Here is a 19,297-nt window from a genome sequence, read left to right as displayed (position 1 = left end):
TATTTCTTAAGAAAGATTAGAATTAAAATGTAGCCATTTTGTGTGTGTTCCGCTGCAGTTAGCAGTTACAATGTTTTACCTCTACCAAAGTAACAACAACAAAGAAATTCTGTGAATCATCTGTTACTACTGCCATCTTGTGGCTTCCAGGGAACATCACATATATATATAGCTGACAATATATAGTCAAGCTAGGTACACACTGGCAGATTTTTTTTGGGTCTGCCCGACAATCGGACGATTTTTAGGAAATTGTAGGCACAAATGTCTGAGCTACACACTTAAAGCTTTTTTTTTTCAGTTACCAATTTTCTGCCACGTCACACTGCATTTGCATATGTCCGCCCACAAGGAGGATGATGTAGTGAGAGGAAAACAGGAAATATGGGCAGATTATTGAGAACGCACACACACTGCTCAATATCTGGAGATTGGGGCAGATATTTTTGGTTTGGTCTGATTGATCGGAAAATCAATCGTTCGGGTGTGTGTGTGCAAGATTTTCTTGAATTATCGGCATACACACTATACAATAAATCAGGCCGATGTCCCAATTATTGGCAAATCGGCCCAATAATTGTATAGTGTGTACCTAGCTTAACTCCTTACTTATACCAAAATAAATAAATAATAAAATGCAACTTGTACTTAACTATACCTTATAACAAATAAATGTATATATTATAGAACTATCAATCTGTAGCAGTTTAGTAACTATATACATCAACAGTCAGGGAAAAATACATGTCAAAAACACATTGCATTGTTAATCCTATTGCTATCATTATATCTTGTTAACCCATTAGATGATCCAGATTTATGCGACTGATATTAAAACAGACCTACAATTTACACACTAAGAAATGCTACAATTATTTAAAGCTTTCTCAACTTCTACCACTAGGAAGCTAAATACACATCATATCCGGAATGTGATGTATGCAAGCAATAAAAAAAAAAAAAATCCACCTCACTGATTCAGCAGCCAATGAAAAACAACATTACAGAAGTTGATTTAAATGTCCTGAAACCACACACCCAGATGTTCAGGCCTCCTTCACTCAGGAATGTATCAGTCACAATGCTGGATGCTGACAGATTTTCATTTCTCACATCAGTGTTTTTGCAAAGTTAAACATTTTGCTACAAAAAAAAGAGAAGCAGGATAAAGACGGAGAATAGGAAGGGAGGGGTAATTAACCATTTGCTGCCATCCAATGTCTATGTTTAAAGTTAAGAAGAGATAATGCTTCTTGATCAGTGACATCAAAGTGACGGAAGCAGTGAGGAGATGAAAACTCCTCCTAAGCTCCAGTTAAACCGGTTTATATAAGGCATTATAGCTAATAGTGGTGATGTACAAGACACTAGATTTAATGGAAAATTTTAAACGTGATGTTTTAGTAATGATGACGTTAACATAGGGATGAATTCTGAAGAATGTAGTATATAATAAATGTTATGCTAATAAGCTTTTCAAAAGATGCTACACCAACTATATTTTCCCCTTCAATAACATTACTTAATTGCTGCATTAGTGTTACAATAAAAGAGGTCTGTTTACTAACTATGTATTTCCCAAACAATTCTTGTGAGATACAAATGTCATTTGTAAACACATCAATTAGAGTAGAAGAAAATTAACCCCCTGTGTATAGGATGACACAAGGCAAAATGTCATCTACATAAAATACAAATTAGACCTTAAACAGGTTGTTGTCATTTGATGGAAATTGAAAATACTTTAAACTAAGCAGGGGATGCTAAAATGACTGTATTTATGGTAACTCTAAAGACTAGTTATAAATGTCTTATGTAAATCCACTAACTAGTGCAGACATTGTATATTTAAATTGCTCAATGATCTATGCAGAAACTGGAAAACCTCTGGCACATTAAACATAGGAAGGATATAACTGCTTCGGATTCCTATTTTAGATTTTAAAAAATATATACTTAGATATCAATAAATCCTAAATAAAATGTGATCCAACAGCTGCTTAAAATGCATATATACACTATAAAGTGAGATATCTTATCAAAGCCTCAGCCCAATCTGTATTTCATGGGCAATGAGAGATGTGACTGATACTATCTCTACATGAACAGTACTGTAGTGTTGGAGGGTAAGCCCTTCCACACCATGTATACATTGGACACATGTATTGCAAAGTGCCTGCACTGCACAAACCATCTATTGCAAATGGGGCTTTTAAATCACAAACAGCAAAATGACAGTGGGTGATGAGACTTACGCTGTGCAGGCATTATGGGGAAAGTGATCTGAAAAAAAAATGATGAGGAAGGATGGGACATTTAAACCTTTGGCTGCCATGTCACACAAGCAGATCAGGTATACCCATTAGCCACCTAGGATACAGGATCAGGCCTTTCCAGTCTCTTGATGGAGGAGGATAAATAGAGAATAAGGCCTTTGTATTGATCAGATACAAATAAGAACAACAAGAAACAAACAATAGTGATAGGACATCATTTAGAATTATCCAGAGACAGGCACCCAGCACCACGCCTCTATCTCCCTTGTGTTTTGCTTTAGAAAAAAAAAAACTTTGAACAAAGAAACACAGATAATACACAAAGAGGAAAAATAAGTAAAAGTAAAATTGTACCTGGGCTTGAGGCAATAGGATGGGCCACCTCCTCCCTTCAGATCGCTCCAGCAAGGATTAAGACGCCCTAAAATCACACAAATCGGATTTTTATTACAAATAGTGCAGATCTGTTGTCGACATGAGAACATGTGTGAGAGGGGGATCCCGTTAGTGCAGATAGCAGGGTAAAAGGCGTGTGAGGTGGAAAGGGTTAATGTCACAAGTGATGCACCGGGAGAGAGGGGGGATATTTATATATATATATAATTTTTTTTTCTCGTAAGGAAACATTAACATTCAAGATGGCGGCGGGGCCGAGGCCGCAACACCGCTACCATAAGAAGTAGTCCCTCGCACATGGTGTCCTTCCGCCGTTGGTGCACGACCGTTGCGAACGTAGAAAGGATGAGACGGGAACATAAAAGCAGCGCAGGGACGAAGTATTTAGCGGGGATTACCTTTAGTGCTGCCGAGTTTACACGGTCGGTTTCGCTACCTTAACGCCCGGCGTTGGTTACTTCCGCCTAGTTAGGAGTGCAGAGGATTCGCCGTGTCTGAGGCGGAGAGGGCGGATGGATATATCATGTAGTACCGGCCGTGAGAGAGCGAAAGGCTCCCACCCACAGTGATAGACAACTCAAAATTACACAATACAACTCCTATACAGTACATGTACTACAATTGTGCACGGCCTGTTATTGCATAGAACCGCAGTGACACACAGCGCCGTAGTGTCTTTACCTGATTACACGTATGTCCTGTACCCAGTCCTTCTGTTCTATCCCACATGGAGACCTGAGTATTGAAAATGCTATATGGCTTTATTTTGATTGTGTCATGTCATGCTGGGAAGGCTCAGGGACCTGGGGAGATAGACCAAACCTAATGAGAATGTGGAGAAGTTGCCCATAGCAACTACTCGACTGGTAATTATTTACCAAAGTCATGCTATGCATTGATAGAATCTGACTGGTTGCTATAGGCAACTTATATACATTTGTGCGGTGACCCGCGGGCATCGCACCAGCAGTTTATCGCACCTGAACTGCCAAAGTGATTACCATGCGATCATGCGATAGATCGCATGGTAATCACGTGATGGGCACGTCACCGCCGAGTGCCGCTCCCAGCGGGTGCACATCGCAGTGCGATATATAGCATGTGTTTTGAAAAAACACATGCAATCGCACTGCGATTCGATAAATATTAAGTGCAGCACGCCACACACTATCTTGAGATGTGAGATTCGTCCAGCGTGCCCGCGCATCGCATCGAAAGTACCTAAAATCTGCATACAATCCTTCGATTTCTCTCACAGATGCTGTCGAAATCGAAGGTTGGTACCGATTAGCTCACAAGTGTATGGGCACCATTAGCGGGAGATTTATATATGCTTGGAGAGAGAGAGAGAGGTGATAAATAAAGTACCTTTCAATCAGATCCTGTCATTTCTCTAACGTCCTAAGTGGATGCTGGGGACTCCGTAAGGACCATGGGGAATAGCGGCTCCGCAGGAGACTGGGCACATCTAAAGAAAGCTTTAGGACTATCTGGTGTGCACTGGCTCCTCCCCCTATGACCCTCCTCCAAGCCTCAGTTAGATCTCTGTGCCCGAACGAGAAGGGTGCACACTAGGGGCTCTCCTGAGCTTCTTAGTGAAAGTTTTAGTTTAGGTTTTTTATTTTCAGTGAGACCTGCTGGCAACAGGCTCACTGCATCGAGGGATTAAGGGGAGAAGAAGCGAACTCACCTGCGTGCAGAGTGGATTGGGCTTCTTAGGCTACTGGACATTAGCTCCAGAGGGACGATCACAGGCCCAGCCATGGATGGGTCCCAGAGCCGCGCCGCCGGCCCCCTTACAGAGCCAGAAGGCAGAAGAGGTCCGGAAAATCGGCGGCAGAAGACGTCCTGTCTTCAACAAGGTAGCGCACAGCACTGCAGCTGTGCGCCATTGCTCTCAGCACACTTCACACTCCGGTCACTGAGGGTGCAGGGCGCTGGGGGGGGGGCGCCCTGAGACGCAATAAAAACACCTTAGATGGCAAAAAATGCATCACATATAGCTCCTGGGCTATATGGATGCATTTAACCCCTGCCAGAATCCATAAAAAAGCAGGAGAAAAGTCCGCGAAAAAGGGGCGGAGCCTATCTCCTCAGCACACTGGCGCCATTTTCCCTCACAGCTCCGTTGGAGGGAAGCTCCCTGGCTCTCCCCTGCAGTCACTACACTACAGAAAGGGTTAAAAAAGAGAGGGGGGCACTAATTAGGCGCAGTATTAACTATACAGCAGCTATAAGGGGAAAAACACTTATATAAGGTTATCCCTGTGTATATATATAGCGCTCTGGTGTGTGCTGGCAAACTCTCCCTCTGTCTCCCCAAAGGGCTAGTGGGGTCCTGTCCTCTATCAGAGCATTCCCTGTGTGTGTGCTGTATGTCGGTACTTTTGTGTCGACATGTATGAGGAGAAAAATGATGTGGAGACGGAGCAGATTGCCTGTAATAGTGATGTCACCCCCTAGGGGGTCGACACCTGAGTGGATGAACAGTTGGAAATTACATGACAGTGTCAGCTCTGTATAAAAGACAGTGGTTGACATGAGACAGCCGGCTACTCAGCTTGTGCCTGTCCAGACGTCTCATAGGCCGTCAGGGGCTCTAAAGCGCCCGTTACCTCAGATGGCAGATATAGATGCCGACACAGATACTGACTCCAGTGTCGACGGTGAAGAGACAAATGTGACTTCCAGTAGGGCCACACGTTACATGATTGAGGCAATGAAAAATGTTTTACACATTTCTGATAATACGAGTACCACCAAAAAGGGGTATTATGTTCGGTGAGGAAAAACTACCTGTAGTTTTCCTGAATCTGAGAAATTAAATGAGGTGTGTGATGATGCGTGGGTTTCCCCCGATAACAACTGATAATTTCTATAATGTTATTGGCATTATATCCTTTCCCGCCAGAGGTTAGGGTGCGTTGGGAAACACCCCCTAGGGTGGATAAAGCGCTCACACGCTTGTAAGGGCTCTACCCTCTCCTGAGATGGCCGCCCTTAAGGATCCAGCTGATAGAAAGCAGGAGGGTATCCTAAAATGTATTTACACACATACTGGTGTTATACTGCGACCAGCAATCGCCTCAGCCTGGATGTGCAGTGCTGGGTTGGCGTGGTCGGATTCCCTGACTGAAAATATTGATACCCTAGATAGGGACAGTATATTTTTGCCTATAGAGCATTTAAAAGATGCATTTCTATACATGCGTGATGCACAGCGGAATATTTGCCGACTGTCATCAAGTCTAAGTGCGTTGTCCATTTCTACCAGTAGAGGGTTATGGACACGTCAGTGGTCAGGTGATGCGTATTCCAAACGGCATTTGGAAGTATTGCCTTATTAAGGGGAGGAGTTATTTGGGGTCGCTCTTTCAGACCTGGTGGCCACGGCAACAGCTGGGTAATCCACGTTTGTACCCCAGGTCGCCTCTCAACATGAGAAGACGCCGTATTATCAGGCGCAGTCTTTTCATGGACAAGCGGGCAAAAGGTTCCTCATTTCTGCCCCGTGACAGAGGGAGAGGAAAAAGGCTGCAGAAATCAGCCAGTTCCCAGGAACAGAAACCCTCTCCCGCCTCTGCCAAGCCCTCAGTATACGCTGGGGCTTTACAAGCAGAATCAGGCACGGTGGGGGGCCCGTCTCAATGAATTTCAGCGCGCAGTCGGCTCACTCGCAAGTAGACCCCTGGATTCTTCAGGTGATATCTCAGGGGTACAAATTAGAATTCGAGACGTCTCCCCCTCGCCGTTTCCTAAAGTCGGCTTTACCGATGTCTCCTTCTGACAGGGAGACAGTTTTGGAAGCCATTCACAAGCTGTATTCCCAGCAGTTGATAATCAAGATACCCCTCCTGCAACAGGGAACGGGGTATTATTCCACACTGTTGTGGTACCGAAGCCGGACGGCTCGGTGAGACCGATTCTAAATCTAAAATCTTTGAACACTTACATACAGAGGTTCAAATTCAAGATTGAGTCACTCAGAGCAGTGATTGCGAACCTGGAAGAAGGGGACTACATGATGTCTCGGGACATCAGGGATGCTTACCTTCATGTCAAAATGTACCCTTCTCACCAAGGGTACCTCAGGTTTATGGTACAGAACTGTCACTATCAGTTCAGACGCTGCCGTATGGATGGTCCACGGCACCCCGGGTCTTTACCAAGGTAATGGCCGAAATAATGATATTCCTTCGAAGGAAGGGAATTTTAGTTATCCCTTACTTGGACAATTCCCTGATAAGGGTAAGATCCAGGGAACAGTTGGAGGTCGGTGTAGCACTATCTCAGGTAGTGTTGCGGCAGCACGATTGGATTCTCAATATTCCAAAATCGCAGCTGGTTCCGACGACTTATCTTCTGTTCCTAGGGATGATCCTGGACACAGTCCAGAAAAAGGTGTTTCTCCCGGAGGAGAAAGCCAGGGAGTTATCCGAGCTAGTCAGGAACCTCCTAAAACTGAGCCAAGTCTCAGTGCATCAATGCACAAGGGTTCTGGGTAAAATGGTGGCTTCCTACGAAGCAATCCCATTCGGCAGATTCCACGCAAGAACTTTCCAGTGGGACCTGCTGGACAAATGGTCCGGGTCGCATCTTCAGATGCATCAGCGGATAACCCTGTCACCAAGGACAAGGGTGTCCCTCCTGTGGTGGTTGCAGAGTGCTCATCTTCTAGAGGGCCGCAGATTCGGCATTCAGGACTGGGTCCTGGTGACCACGGATGCCAGCCTGCGAGGCTGGGGAGCAGTCACACAGGGAAGGAATATCCAGTGCTTATGGTCAAGCCTGGAGACATCACTTCACAAAAATATCCTGAAGCTAAGGGACATTTACAATGCTCTAAGCTTAGCAAGACCTCTGCTTCAAGGTCAGCCGGTGTTGATCCAGTCGGACAACATCACGGTAGTCACCCACGTAAACAGACAGGGTGGCACAAGAAGCAGGAGGGCAATGGCAGAAGCTGCAAGGATTCTTCGCTGGGCGGAAAATCATGTGATAGCACTGTCAGCAGTATTCATTCCGGGAGTGGACAACTGGGAAGCAGACTTCCTCAGCACGACCTCCACCCGGGAGAGTGGGGACTTCACCCAGAAGTCTTCCACTTGTTTATAAACCGTTGGGAAAAACTCGACAGGTATTGCGCCAGGTCAAGGGACCCTCAGGCAATAGCTGTGGACGCTCTGGTAACACCGTGGGTGTACCAGTCAGTGTATGTGTTCCCTCCTCTGCCTCTCATACCCAAGGTACTGAGATTGATAAGATGGAGAGGAGTAAGCACTATATTCGTGGCTCCGGATTGGCCAAGAAGGACTTGGTAACCGGAACTTCAAGAGATGCTCACGGAGGATCCGTGGCCTCTACCTCTAAGAAGGGACCTGCTCCAGCAAGGACCCTGTCTGTTCCAAGACTTACCGCGGCTGCGTTTGACGGCATGGCGGTTGAACGCCGGATCCTGAAGGAAAAACGGCATTCCGGATGAAGTCATCCCTATCCTGATCAAAGCCAGGAAGGATGTAACCGAAAAACATTATCACCGCATTTGGCGAAAATATGTTGCGTGGTGCGAGGCCAGTAGGCCCGACGGAGGAAATTCAACTGGGTCGATTCCTACATTTCCTGCAAACAGGAGTGTCTATGGGCCTGAAATTGGGGTCCATTAAGGTTCAAATTTCGGCCCTGTCAATTTTCTTCCAAAAAGAACTAGCTTCAGTCCCTGAAGTTCAGACGTTTGTAAAAGGGGTACTGCATATACAGCCTCCTTTTGTGCCTCCAGTGGCACTTTGGGATCTCACTGTAGTTTTGGGTTCCAAAAGTCACATTGGTTTGAACCACTTAAATCTGTGGAGTTAAAATATCTCACATGGAAAGTGGTCATGCTGTTGGCCCTGGCCTGGGCCAGGCGCGTGTCAGTATTGGCGGCTTTATCCTGAAAAAGCCCTTATCTGATTTTCCATTCGGACAGGGCGGAATTGAGGACTCGTCCTCATTTTCTCCCTAAGGTGTTTTCAGCGTTTCACCTGAACCAACCTATTTGTGGTGCCTGCGGCTACTAGGGACTTGGAGGACTCCAAGTTGCTAGACGTTGTCAGGGCCCTGAAAATATATGTTTCCAGGACGGCTGGAGTCAGGAAATCTGACTCGCTGTTTATCCTGTATGCACCCAACAAGCTGGGTGCTCCTGCTTCTAAGCAGACTATTGCTCGTTGGATTTGTAGTACAATTCAGCTTGCACATTCTGTGGCTGGCCTGCCACAGCCAAAAATCTGTAAATGCCCACTCCACAAGGAAGGTGGGCTCATCTTGGGCGGCTGCCCGAGGGGTCTCGGCTTTACAACTTTGCCGAGCAGCTACTTGGTCAGGAGCAAATACGTTTGTAAAATTCTACAAAATTGATATCCTGGCTGAGGAGGACCTGGAGTTCTCTCATTTGGTGCTGCAGAGTCATCCGCACTCTCCCGCCCGTTTGGGAGCTTTGGTATAATCCCCATGGTCCTTACGGAGTCCCCAGCATCCACTTAGGACGTTAGAGAAAATAAGAATTTACTTACCGATAATTCTATTTCTCATAGTCCGTAGTGGATGCTGGGCGCCCATCCCAAGTGCGGATTGTCTGCAATACTGGTACATAGTTATTGTTACCAAAAAATCGGGTTATTGCTGTAGTGAGCCATCTTTTCTAGAGGCTCCTCTGTTATCATGCTGTTAACTGGGTTTAGATCACAAGTTGTACGGTGTGATTGGTGTGGCTGGTATGAGTCTTACCCGGGATTCAAAATCCTTCCTTATTGTGTACGCTCGTCCGGGCACAGTATCCTAACTGAGGCTTGGAGGAGGGTCATGGGGGGAGGAGCCAGTGCACACCAGGTAGTTCTAAAGCTTTCTTTAGATGTGCCCAGTCTCCTGCGGAGCCGCTATTCCCCATGGTCCTTACGGAGTCCCCAGCATCCACTACGGACTATGAGAAATAGAATTATCGGTAAGTAAATTCTTATTTTTTCATACTTGTGTTTTGAAAAATGACAGGAGCTGTTTGGTTGGTACTGTGGGGTCTATTCATGAAGCATTGAAAAGTATGGAGAAGTAAGCCAGTGGAGAAGTTGCCCATAGCAAACAATCAGCACTGAAGTGATGGTGTGTACACACGGTGAGATTTTTTTCTTACGATTTTGACTATATAGGGGTCTATTCATAAAGAAAACGAAAACAGAATTGCTACTTATCACTATACATTGCATTGCTTCAATGCGATGTATAGCTGTAATAACTTGCAATTCATGTATACTCATCCTTCCGATGATGCCCTGCGGTGTCTGGGGCTCCTGCGGTGAGGTCATCTCCAGCGGTCCCTCCCTACGATGTGCGGAGTCCAGCGGCGGGTCCCTTTGCGCATGCGCAGATTGTTGACCTCCCGGCAGGCCGCAGTGGTTGCTGGGAGGTCGGGGGGCGGAGCCAGCGCCAGGTGCCGAGCAGAGAGCAGGGAAGCATTGAGCTTCCCTGCCGTCTCCACACCACAGTTCAGGTTACGCCGTCCTGAGATGGCGAACCTGAACTCCATGGAGAAGCGGAAAGCAGAGCTTTCCGCACCTTCATGAATCGCACTCACCATACAAAGGTATGGTGATGCAATTCAGGCACAGAGCGGGGGTGCCGCTGGAGAAGTCAGAGACTTCTCCACGGTAACCGGCTCTGTGAATTGCAGTAGGCAGAGAAAAGCCCTATTTAACGCAAAACAGGGCTTTTCACTGCTACATGAATAGACCCCATAGTCAAAATCGTAAGAAAAGTTAGTGCAGATCGCAAGGTGAAAGTCACCTTGCGATCCCGATTTGATGCCAATGCGCGTTCCTGCGCGGTCGGCATAGCAAGAATAGATAGACTGTGCAGACAAGTCAATTTTGACTATCTCTATAGAAGAGATAGTCAAAATTGACAAATTGGGTTCTATTCATGAAGCAGTTAAAAGTGTGTAGAAGTGAGCCAGTGGAGAAGTTACCCATGGCAACCAATCAGCTGCTTTGTATTATTTTATAGTATGCAAATTATAAATGTTACTTCAATGCTGATTGGTTGCCAAGGGCAACTTATCCACTAGCTTACTTCGCCACACTTTTCACTGCTTCATGAATAGACCCCTTAGCCAAAATCGCACATAGGTGGTCATTCCGAGTTGATCGCTTGTTATTTTTTTTTCGCAACGGAGCGATTAGTCGCTAATGTGCATGCGCAATGTCCGCAGTGCGACTGCGCCAAGTAAATTTGCTATTAAGTTAGGTATTTTACTCACGGCATTACAAGGTTTTTTCTTCGTTCTGGTGATCGTAGTGTGATTGACAGGAAGTGGGTGTTTCTGGGCGGAAACTGGACGTTTTATGGGTGTGTTTGAAAAAACGCTGCCTTTCTGGGAAAAACGCGGGAGTGTCTGAAGAAACGGGGGAGTGTCTGGGCGAACGCTGGGTGTGTTTGTGACGTCAAACCAGGAACGAAACTGACTGAACTGATCGCAGTGGCAGAGTAAGTCTCGAGCTACTCAGAAACTGCTAAGAACTGTCTATTCGCAAATCTGCTAATCTTTCGTTCGCAAATCTACTAGGCTAAGATTCACTCCCAGTAGGCGGCGGCTTAGCGTGTGCAAAGCTGCTAAAAGCAGCTTGCGAGCGAACAACTCGGAATGAGGGCCATAGTCAGTATCACAAGCACATAATGAGTGTGCTTGCTATACTCACTATGTGCCGACCTAGCCCCTGTCGCATAGTGAGAATCGGGCATAGCCCGAATCTCACCGTGTGTATGGGCCATGACATTTATAATTTGCATACTATAAAATTGTACAGAGATGCTGATTGGTTGCCATGGGCAACTTCTCCACAGGCTCACCTCCACTCTTTTCACTGCTTCATGAATAGACCTGTTTATATCTCTCCACTTTATCTCTCTCCAAGATATGATAAATCTCACCCTAAGGGCATATTCAATTAACCACAGGCTTGTTGCACTTCCAGAAGCTATTCAATTGCAGCACTGAAGCTGGGTAGACAGTGGAGCGACTGGCATCTTTCCGACATTGGAACGAATGCCCGTGAGCCAAGATTGAGTGTACACACTGGAATGAACTTAATGAGGGTCGGAACAATCATGGGGACACTGTGTGCATGCACAGGTGCCCCAGAATCTGAGCTGTTTACAAACCAGAATTAGAGAAACCACAGCTGCCTTTTGCATGTGACATATTTGGACCAATTGGAATAAACAAGGAAGACTTTATAGGTGACTAGCTAAATACCTGTGCTTCGCTGCGGAATGTCAAGTATAATCACAAAGATTTTTCTCTGACGTCCTAAGTGGATGCTGGGGACTCCGTAAGGACCATGGGGAATAGCGGCTCCGCAGGAGACAGGGCACAAAAGTAAAAGCTTTAGGATCAGGTGGTGTGCACTGGCTCCTCCCCCTATGACCCTCCTCCAAGCCTCAGTTAGATCTTTGTGCCCGGCCGAGAAGGGTGCAATCTAGGTGGCTCTCCTAAAGAGCTGCTTAGAGTAAAAGTTTTGTTAGGTTTTTTATTTTCAGTGAGTCCTGCTGGCAACAGGCTCACTGCATCGAGGGACTTAGGGGAGAAGAAGTGAACTCACCTGCGTGCAGGATGGATTGGCTTCTTAGGCTACTGGACACTAGCTCCAGAGGGACGATCACAGGTACAGCCTGGATGGGTCACCGGAGCCGCGCCGCCGACCCCCTTGCAGATGCTGAAGAGAGAAGAGGTCCAGAAATCGGCGGCTGAAGACTTCCCAGTCTTCTTAAGGTAGCGCACAGCACTGCAGCTGTGCGCCATTGCTCTCAGCACACTTCACACCAACGGTCACTGAGGGTGCAGGGCGCTGGGGGGGGCGCCCTGGGCAGCAATGAAAGTACCTATGCTGGCTAAATATACATCACATATAGCCTCTGGGGCTATATGGATGTATTTAACCCCTGCCAGGTTGTCAGAAAAACGGGAGAAGAAGCCCGCCGAAAAGGGGGCGGGGCCTATTCTCCTCAGCACACAGCGCCATTTTCCCTCACAGAACTGCTGGTGGGAAGGCTCCCAGGCTCTCCCCTGCACTGCACTACAGAAACAGGGTTAAAACAGAGAGGGGGGGCATTTTTGTGGCGATATTATTACATATTAAGATGCTATAAGGGAAAACACTTATATAAGGTTGTCCCTGTAAAATTATAGCGTTTTGGTGTGTGCTGGCAAACTCTCCCTCTGTCTCCCCAAAGGGCTAGTGGGGTCCTGTCCTCTATCAGAGCATTCCCTGTGTGTGTGCTGTGTGTCGGTACGTGTGTGTCGACATGTATGAGGACGATGTTGGTGAGGAGGCGGAGCAATTGCCTGTAATGGTGATGTCACTCTCTAGGGAGTCGACACCGGAATGGATGGCTTATTTAGGGAATTACGTGATAATGTCAACAAGCTGCAAGGTCGGTTGACGACATGAGACGGCCGGCAAACCAATTAGTACCTGTCCTGGCGTCTCAAACACCGTCAGGGGCTTTAAAACGCCCATTACCTCAGTCGGTCGACACAGACACAGACACGGACACTGACTCCAGTGTCGACGGTGAAGAAACAAACGTATTTTCCATTAGGGCCACACGTTACATGTTAAGGGCAATGAAGGAGGTGTTACATATTTCTGATACTACAAGTACCACAAAAAAGGGTATTATGTGGGGTGTGAAAAAACTACCTGTAGTTTTTCCTGAATCTGATAAATTAAATGAAGTGTGTGATGATGCGTGGGTTTCCCCCGATAGAAAATTAAAGGCGCTCACACGCTTATCAAAACAAGTGGCGTTACCGTCTCCAGATACGGCCGCCCTCAAGGAGCCAGCTAATAGGAGGCTGGAAAATATCCTAAAAAGTATATACACACATACTGGTGTTATACTGCGACCAGCGATCGCCTCAGCCTGGATGTGCAGCGCTGGGGTGGCTTGGTCGGATTCCCTGACTGAAAATATTGATACCCTTGACAGGGACAGTATTTTATTGACTATAGAGCATTTAAAGGATGCATTTCTATATATGCGAGATGCACAGAGGGATATTTGCACTCTGGCATCAAGAGTAAGTGCGATGTCCATGTCTGCCAGAAGATGTTTATGGACACGACAGTGGTCAGGTGATGCAGATTCCAAACGGCACATGGAAGTATTGCCGTATAAAGGGGAGGAGTTATTTGGGGTCGGTCCATCGGACCTGGTGGCCACGGCAACAGCTGGAAAATCCACCTTTTTACCTCAAGTCACATCTCAGCAGAAAAAGACACCGTCTTTTCAGCCTCAGTCCTTGCGTCCCCATAAGGGCAAGCGGGCAAAAGGCCAGTCATATCTGCCCAGGGGTAGAGGAACGGAAGAAGACTGCAGCAGGCAGCCCCTTCCCAGGAACAGAAGCCCTCCACCGCTTCTGCCAAGTCCTCAGCATGACGCTGGGGCCGTACAAGCGGACTCAGGTGCGGTGGGGGGGGTCGTCTCAAGAGTTTCAGCGCGCAGTGGGCTCACTCGCAAGTGGACCCCTGGATCCTACAAGTAGTATCCCAGGGGTACAGATTGGAAATTCGAGACGTCTCCCCCTCGCAGGTTCCTGAAATCTGCTTTACCAACGTCTCCCTCCGACAGGGAGGCAGTATTGGAAACAATTCACAAGCTGTATTCCCAGCAGGTGATAATCAAAGTACCCCTCCTACAACAAGGAAAGGGGTATTATTCCACACTATTTGTGGTACTGAAGCCAGACGGCTCGGTGAGATCTATTCTAAATCTGAAATCTTTGAACACTTACATACAAAGGTTCAAATCAAGATGGAGTCACTCAGAGCAGTGATAGCGAACCAGGAAGAAGGGGACTATATGGTGTCCCTGGACATCAAGGATGCTTACCTCCATGTCCCAAATTGCCCTTCTTACCAAGGGTACCTCAGGTTCGTGGTACAGAACTGTCACTATCAGTTTCAGACGCTGCCGTTTGGATTGTCCACGGCACCCCGGGTCTTTACCAAGGTAATGGCCGAAATGATGATTCTTCTTCAAAGAAAAGGCGTCTTAATTATCCCTTACTTGGACGATCTCCTGATAAGGGCAAGGTCCAGAGAACAGTTGGAGGTCGGAGTAGCACTATCTCAAGTAGTTCTACGACAGCACGGGTGGATTCTAAATATTCCAAAATCGCAGCTGATTCCGACGACACATCTGCTGTTACTAGGGATGATTCTGGACACAGTCCAGAAAAAGGTGTTTCTCCCGGAGGAGAAAGCCTGGGAGTTATCCGAGCTAGTTAGGAACCTCCTAGAACCAGGCCAAGTGTCAGTGCATCAATGTACAAGAGTCCTGGGAAAAATGGTGGCTTCTTACGAAGCGATTCCATTCGGCAGATTTCACGAAAGAATTTTTCAGTGGGATCTGCTGGACGAATGGTCCGGATCGCATCTTCAGATGCATCAGCGGATAATCCTGTCTCCAAGGACAAGGGTGTCTCTTCTGTGGTGGCTGCAGAGTGCTCATCTACTAGAGGGCAGCAGATTCGGCATTCAGGACTGGGTCCTGGTGACCACGGATGCCAGCCTGAGAGGCTGGGGAGCAGTCACACAGGGAAGAAATTTCCAAGGAGTGTGGTCAAGTCTGGAGACTTCTCTCCACATAAATATACTGGAGCTAAGGGCAATTTACAATGCTCTGAGCCTAGGAAGACCTCTGCTTCAAAGTCAACCGGTGCTGATCCAGTCGGACAACATCACGGCAGTCGCCCACGTAAACAGACAGGGCGGCACAAGAAGCAGGAGGGCAATGGCAGCAAGGATTCTTCGCTGGGCGAAAAATCATGTGATAACACTGTTAGCGGTGTTCATTCCGGGAGTGGACAACTGGGAAGCAGACTTCCTCAGCAGGCACGACCTCCACCCGGGAGAGTGGGGACTTCATCTGGAAGTCTTCCACATGATTGTGAACCGTTGGGAAAGACCAAAGGTGGACATGATGGCGTCCCATCTGAACAAAAAACTGGACAGGTATTGCGCCAGGTCAAGAGACCCTCAGGCAATAGCTGGGACGCTCTGGTAACACCGTGGGTGTACCAGTCGGTGTATGTGTTCCCTCCTCTGCCTCTCATACCCAAGGTACTGAGAATTATAAGAAGGAGAGGAGTAAGAACTATACTCGTGGCTCCGGATTGGCCAAGAAGGACTTGGTACCCGGAACTTCAAGAGATACTAAGAAGGGACTTGCTTCAGCAAGGATCATGTCTGTTCCAAGACTTACCGCGGCTGCGTTTGACGGCATGGCGGTTGAACGCCGGATCCTAAGGGAAAAAGGCATTCCGGAAGAGGTCATCCCTACCCTGGTCAGAGCCAGGAAGGAGGTGACCGCACAACATTATCACCGCATTTGGCGAAAATATGTTGCATGGTGTGAGGCCAGGAAGGCCCCCACGGAGGAATTTCAACTCGGTCGATTCCTACATTTCCTGCAAACAGGAGTGTCTATGTGCCTCAAATTGGGGTCCATTAAGGTTCAAATTTCGGCCCTGTCGATTTTCTTCCAGAAAGAATTGGCTTCAGTTCCTGAAGTCCAGAAGTTTGTCAAGGGAGTACTGCATATACAACCCCCTTTTGTGCCTCCAATGGCACTGTGGGATCTCAACGTAGTTCTGGGATTCCTCAAATCACATTGGTTTAAACCGCTCAAATCTGTGGATATGAAATATCTCACATGGAAAGTGACCATGCTGTTGGCCCTGGCCTCGGCCAGGCGAGTGTCAGAATTGGCGGCTTTGTCTCACAAAAGCCTATATCTGATTGTCCATTCGGACAGGGCAGAGCTGCGGACTCGTCCCCAGTTTCTCCCTAAGGTGGTGTCAGCGTTTCACCTGAACCAGCTTATTGTGGTACCTGCGGATACTAGGGACTTGGAGGACTCCAAGTTGCTAGATGTTGTCAGGGCCCTGAAAATATATGTTTCCAGGGCGGCTGGAGTCAGGAAAACTGACTTGCTGTTATCCTGTATGCACCCAACAAACGGGGTGCTCTTGCTTCTAAGCAGACGATTGCTAGTTGGATGTGTAGTACAATTCAGCTTGCACATTCTGTGGCAGGCCTGCCACAGCCAAAATATGTAAATGCCCATTCCACAAGGAAGGTGGGCTCATCTTGGGCGGCTGCCCGAGGGGTCACGGCTTTACAACTTTGCCGAGCTGCTACTTGGTCAGGGGCAAACACGTTTGCAAAATTCTACAAATTTGATACCCTGGCTGAGGAGGACCTGGAGTTCTCTCATTCGGTGCTGCAGAGTCATCCGCACTCTCCCGCCCGTTTGGGAGCTTTGGTATAATCCCCATGGTCCTTACGGAGTCCCCAGCATCCACTTAGGACGTCAGAGAAAATAAGAATTTACTTACCGATAATTCTATTTCTCGTAGTCCGTAGTGGATGCTGGGCGCCCATCCCAAGTGCGGATTGTCTGCAATACTCGTACATAGTTATTGTTACAAAAATCGGGTTATTATTGTTGTGAGCCATCTTTTCAGAGGCTCCGCTGTTATCATGCTGTTAACTGGGTTCAGATCACAGGTTGTACAGTGTGATTGGTGTGGCTGGTATGAGTCTTACCCGGGATTCAAAATCCTTCCTTATTGTGTACGCTCGTCCGGGCACAGTATCCTAACTGAGGCTTGGAGGAGGGTCATAGGGGGAGGAGCCATTGCACACCACCTGATCCTAAAGCTTTTACTTTTGTGCCCTGTCTCCTGCGGAGCCGCTATTCCCCATGGTCCTTACGGAGTCCCCAGCATCCACTACGGACTACGAGAAATAGAATTATCGGTAAGTAAATTCTTATTTTTTGTATGGGAATCTGTAGTATCTGGGGCAGATGTATTAACCAGGAGAAGGCATAAGGAAGTGGTAAATCAGTGATAAGTGCAAAGTGATAAACGCACCAGCCAATCAGCTCCAATATGTAAATTCACAGTTAGGAGCTGATTGGCTAGTGCATTTATCACCTTGCACTTATCACTCTTTCTACTGCGGGGTACACTGGGCTCCACAAGGATTAACATCGGGGTGTAGAGTAGGATCTTGATCCGAGGCACCAACAGGCTCAAAGCTTTGACTGTTCCCAAGATGCACAGCGCCGCCTCCTCTATAACCCCGCCTCCGTGCACAGGAGCTCAGTTTGTAAGTTGGTGCCATGCAGTAAGCAGGCAATCAACAGGAGGGCTGCTATTGCAGCCCATATTATAGCTTATATCAGAAGAAAGAAGAACTTTTGAAGATTTCAAGGGCTGCAGCTTTTCTGTATGTCAAATAGACATCGTTTGCTGTAGCTCCATCACTCCCCCAGCGGCGCTGTATACTCCCGCGCCCTGGTTGCCGGGTAACTACAGTGGAGGCTCCGGTGTTCTTCTGTTAGTCACACACACTCGCCGCTGACCTCCGGGATCGTGTTGCCGCAGGTACAAGGGGAGGTAAGGGGTCTCGTTTGCCCGCTGTTAACAGCGATTCGGCGCGGCCGTGGGAGGCGGGCCGCGCGCGCTGGCGTGGACACTGTAAAGGGCAGCCGCTCCACTAGTCACTGGGACACAGGGCACAGGTGAGGGTTTTCCTCTTCTAAAACCCAGTTTTTAACAAAGCCCGCAGCGCCCGGTGGGGAAGCCAGCAGGGGGATAAGGCCTAACCTGTAGCCCCTCCCCCAGCCCCAGGGCGCTATTTGGGTAAATGTTCCCGCCCTGGAGCTGCATATCTCTCCTTCACTCCCTGCCAGCCGCCATCACACTTAGCTGCGCTGTTCCTGGGACTGCTGGGGCAAATCCTCTGTAAAGCCGCCTGCTTGCCAGCGCTGTGCATTTTACAGGACACTTAAGTATTCTACCTGTCAAGGGACAGTGTTAGTTAAGAAAGAGTGCATACATTCAGGGTTGTGTGGTACAAACACCCTGTGATATACATCCAGTATCTACTGTGTTTTGTTATATCTACTGTTTACATATATAGTAGCTATACTGAGTATTACTTTGTATTGCTAGACCAGTGCAGTTTTATGGTGTATAATTTCTGCATGGTACACTTGTGACTATATATGTGTGTGTGCATGTAGCTGCTGCGTGGCTGCCATATCGGGTATTTCACTCAGTGTGCTACTCCTATATTCTGTAACCTGAGGGGCTAAGTGTGTCAGGTTTTCTAAATAATATAGGTATTTCACAAGATATGCTTGCTGTGTATTTTTCTTTGTGATTTATAGTCACCATATATCTCTTGGATTCCGGTTTGTGTTGACAGGAAGGTCACACTACACTGGGAGTTATATCGCTGCTAAGAATTGTACCAGGTTGCCTGATATTGTGCTTCTTATTATGTCAGCTACACGAGGCAACGGAGCTGGGGCTTTTCCCACATTGCGTGGTGGTGATGCTGCAGACATTTTGGAGGAAAATTTGGCAGCAGAGAGTTCAGGTTCAGGGGGTTGCTTACCCCCCAGTGGATCTGTGGCACCGGGGGCAACAACTGAACCACCTTGGGCTACCTTTTCCACGCTGTTAAACACGCTTGTAACTAAACTGGCTCCCCCTGTGGGACCACCTGTGCCAATGC

General features: G+C 47.4%; 1 protein-coding gene across 6 annotated transcripts in view; it reads right to left on the bottom strand.

Annotated features, from left to right (window-relative positions):
- Window positions 1–3,434, bottom strand: part of KMT5B (lysine methyltransferase 5B) — a 164,789-nt gene extending 161,355 nt beyond the window's left edge. Inside the window, exons 1-3 of one of the 6 annotated variants that reach the window (XM_063945059.1) lie at window positions 3,354–3,434; window positions 2,631–2,697; window positions 1,039–1,143 (exon numbers count right to left, since the gene is read on the bottom strand). The gene's annotated coding sequence lies outside the window, so the exon portion shown is untranslated. The other 5 variants (XM_063945057.1, XM_063945060.1, XM_063945061.1 and 2 more) reach the window with 5 other exon arrangements.
- Window positions 3,435–19,297: the final 15,863 nt, after the last annotated feature.

Source organism: Pseudophryne corroboree, chromosome 11, assembly GCF_028390025.1.
Source record: "Pseudophryne corroboree isolate aPseCor3 chromosome 11, aPseCor3.hap2, whole genome shotgun sequence".
NCBI lineage: Eukaryota > Metazoa > Chordata > Amphibia > Anura > Myobatrachidae > Pseudophryne > Pseudophryne corroboree.
The sequence above is the reverse complement of the archived record's forward strand: the minus strand, read 5'-3'. Positions and strand labels throughout refer to the sequence as shown.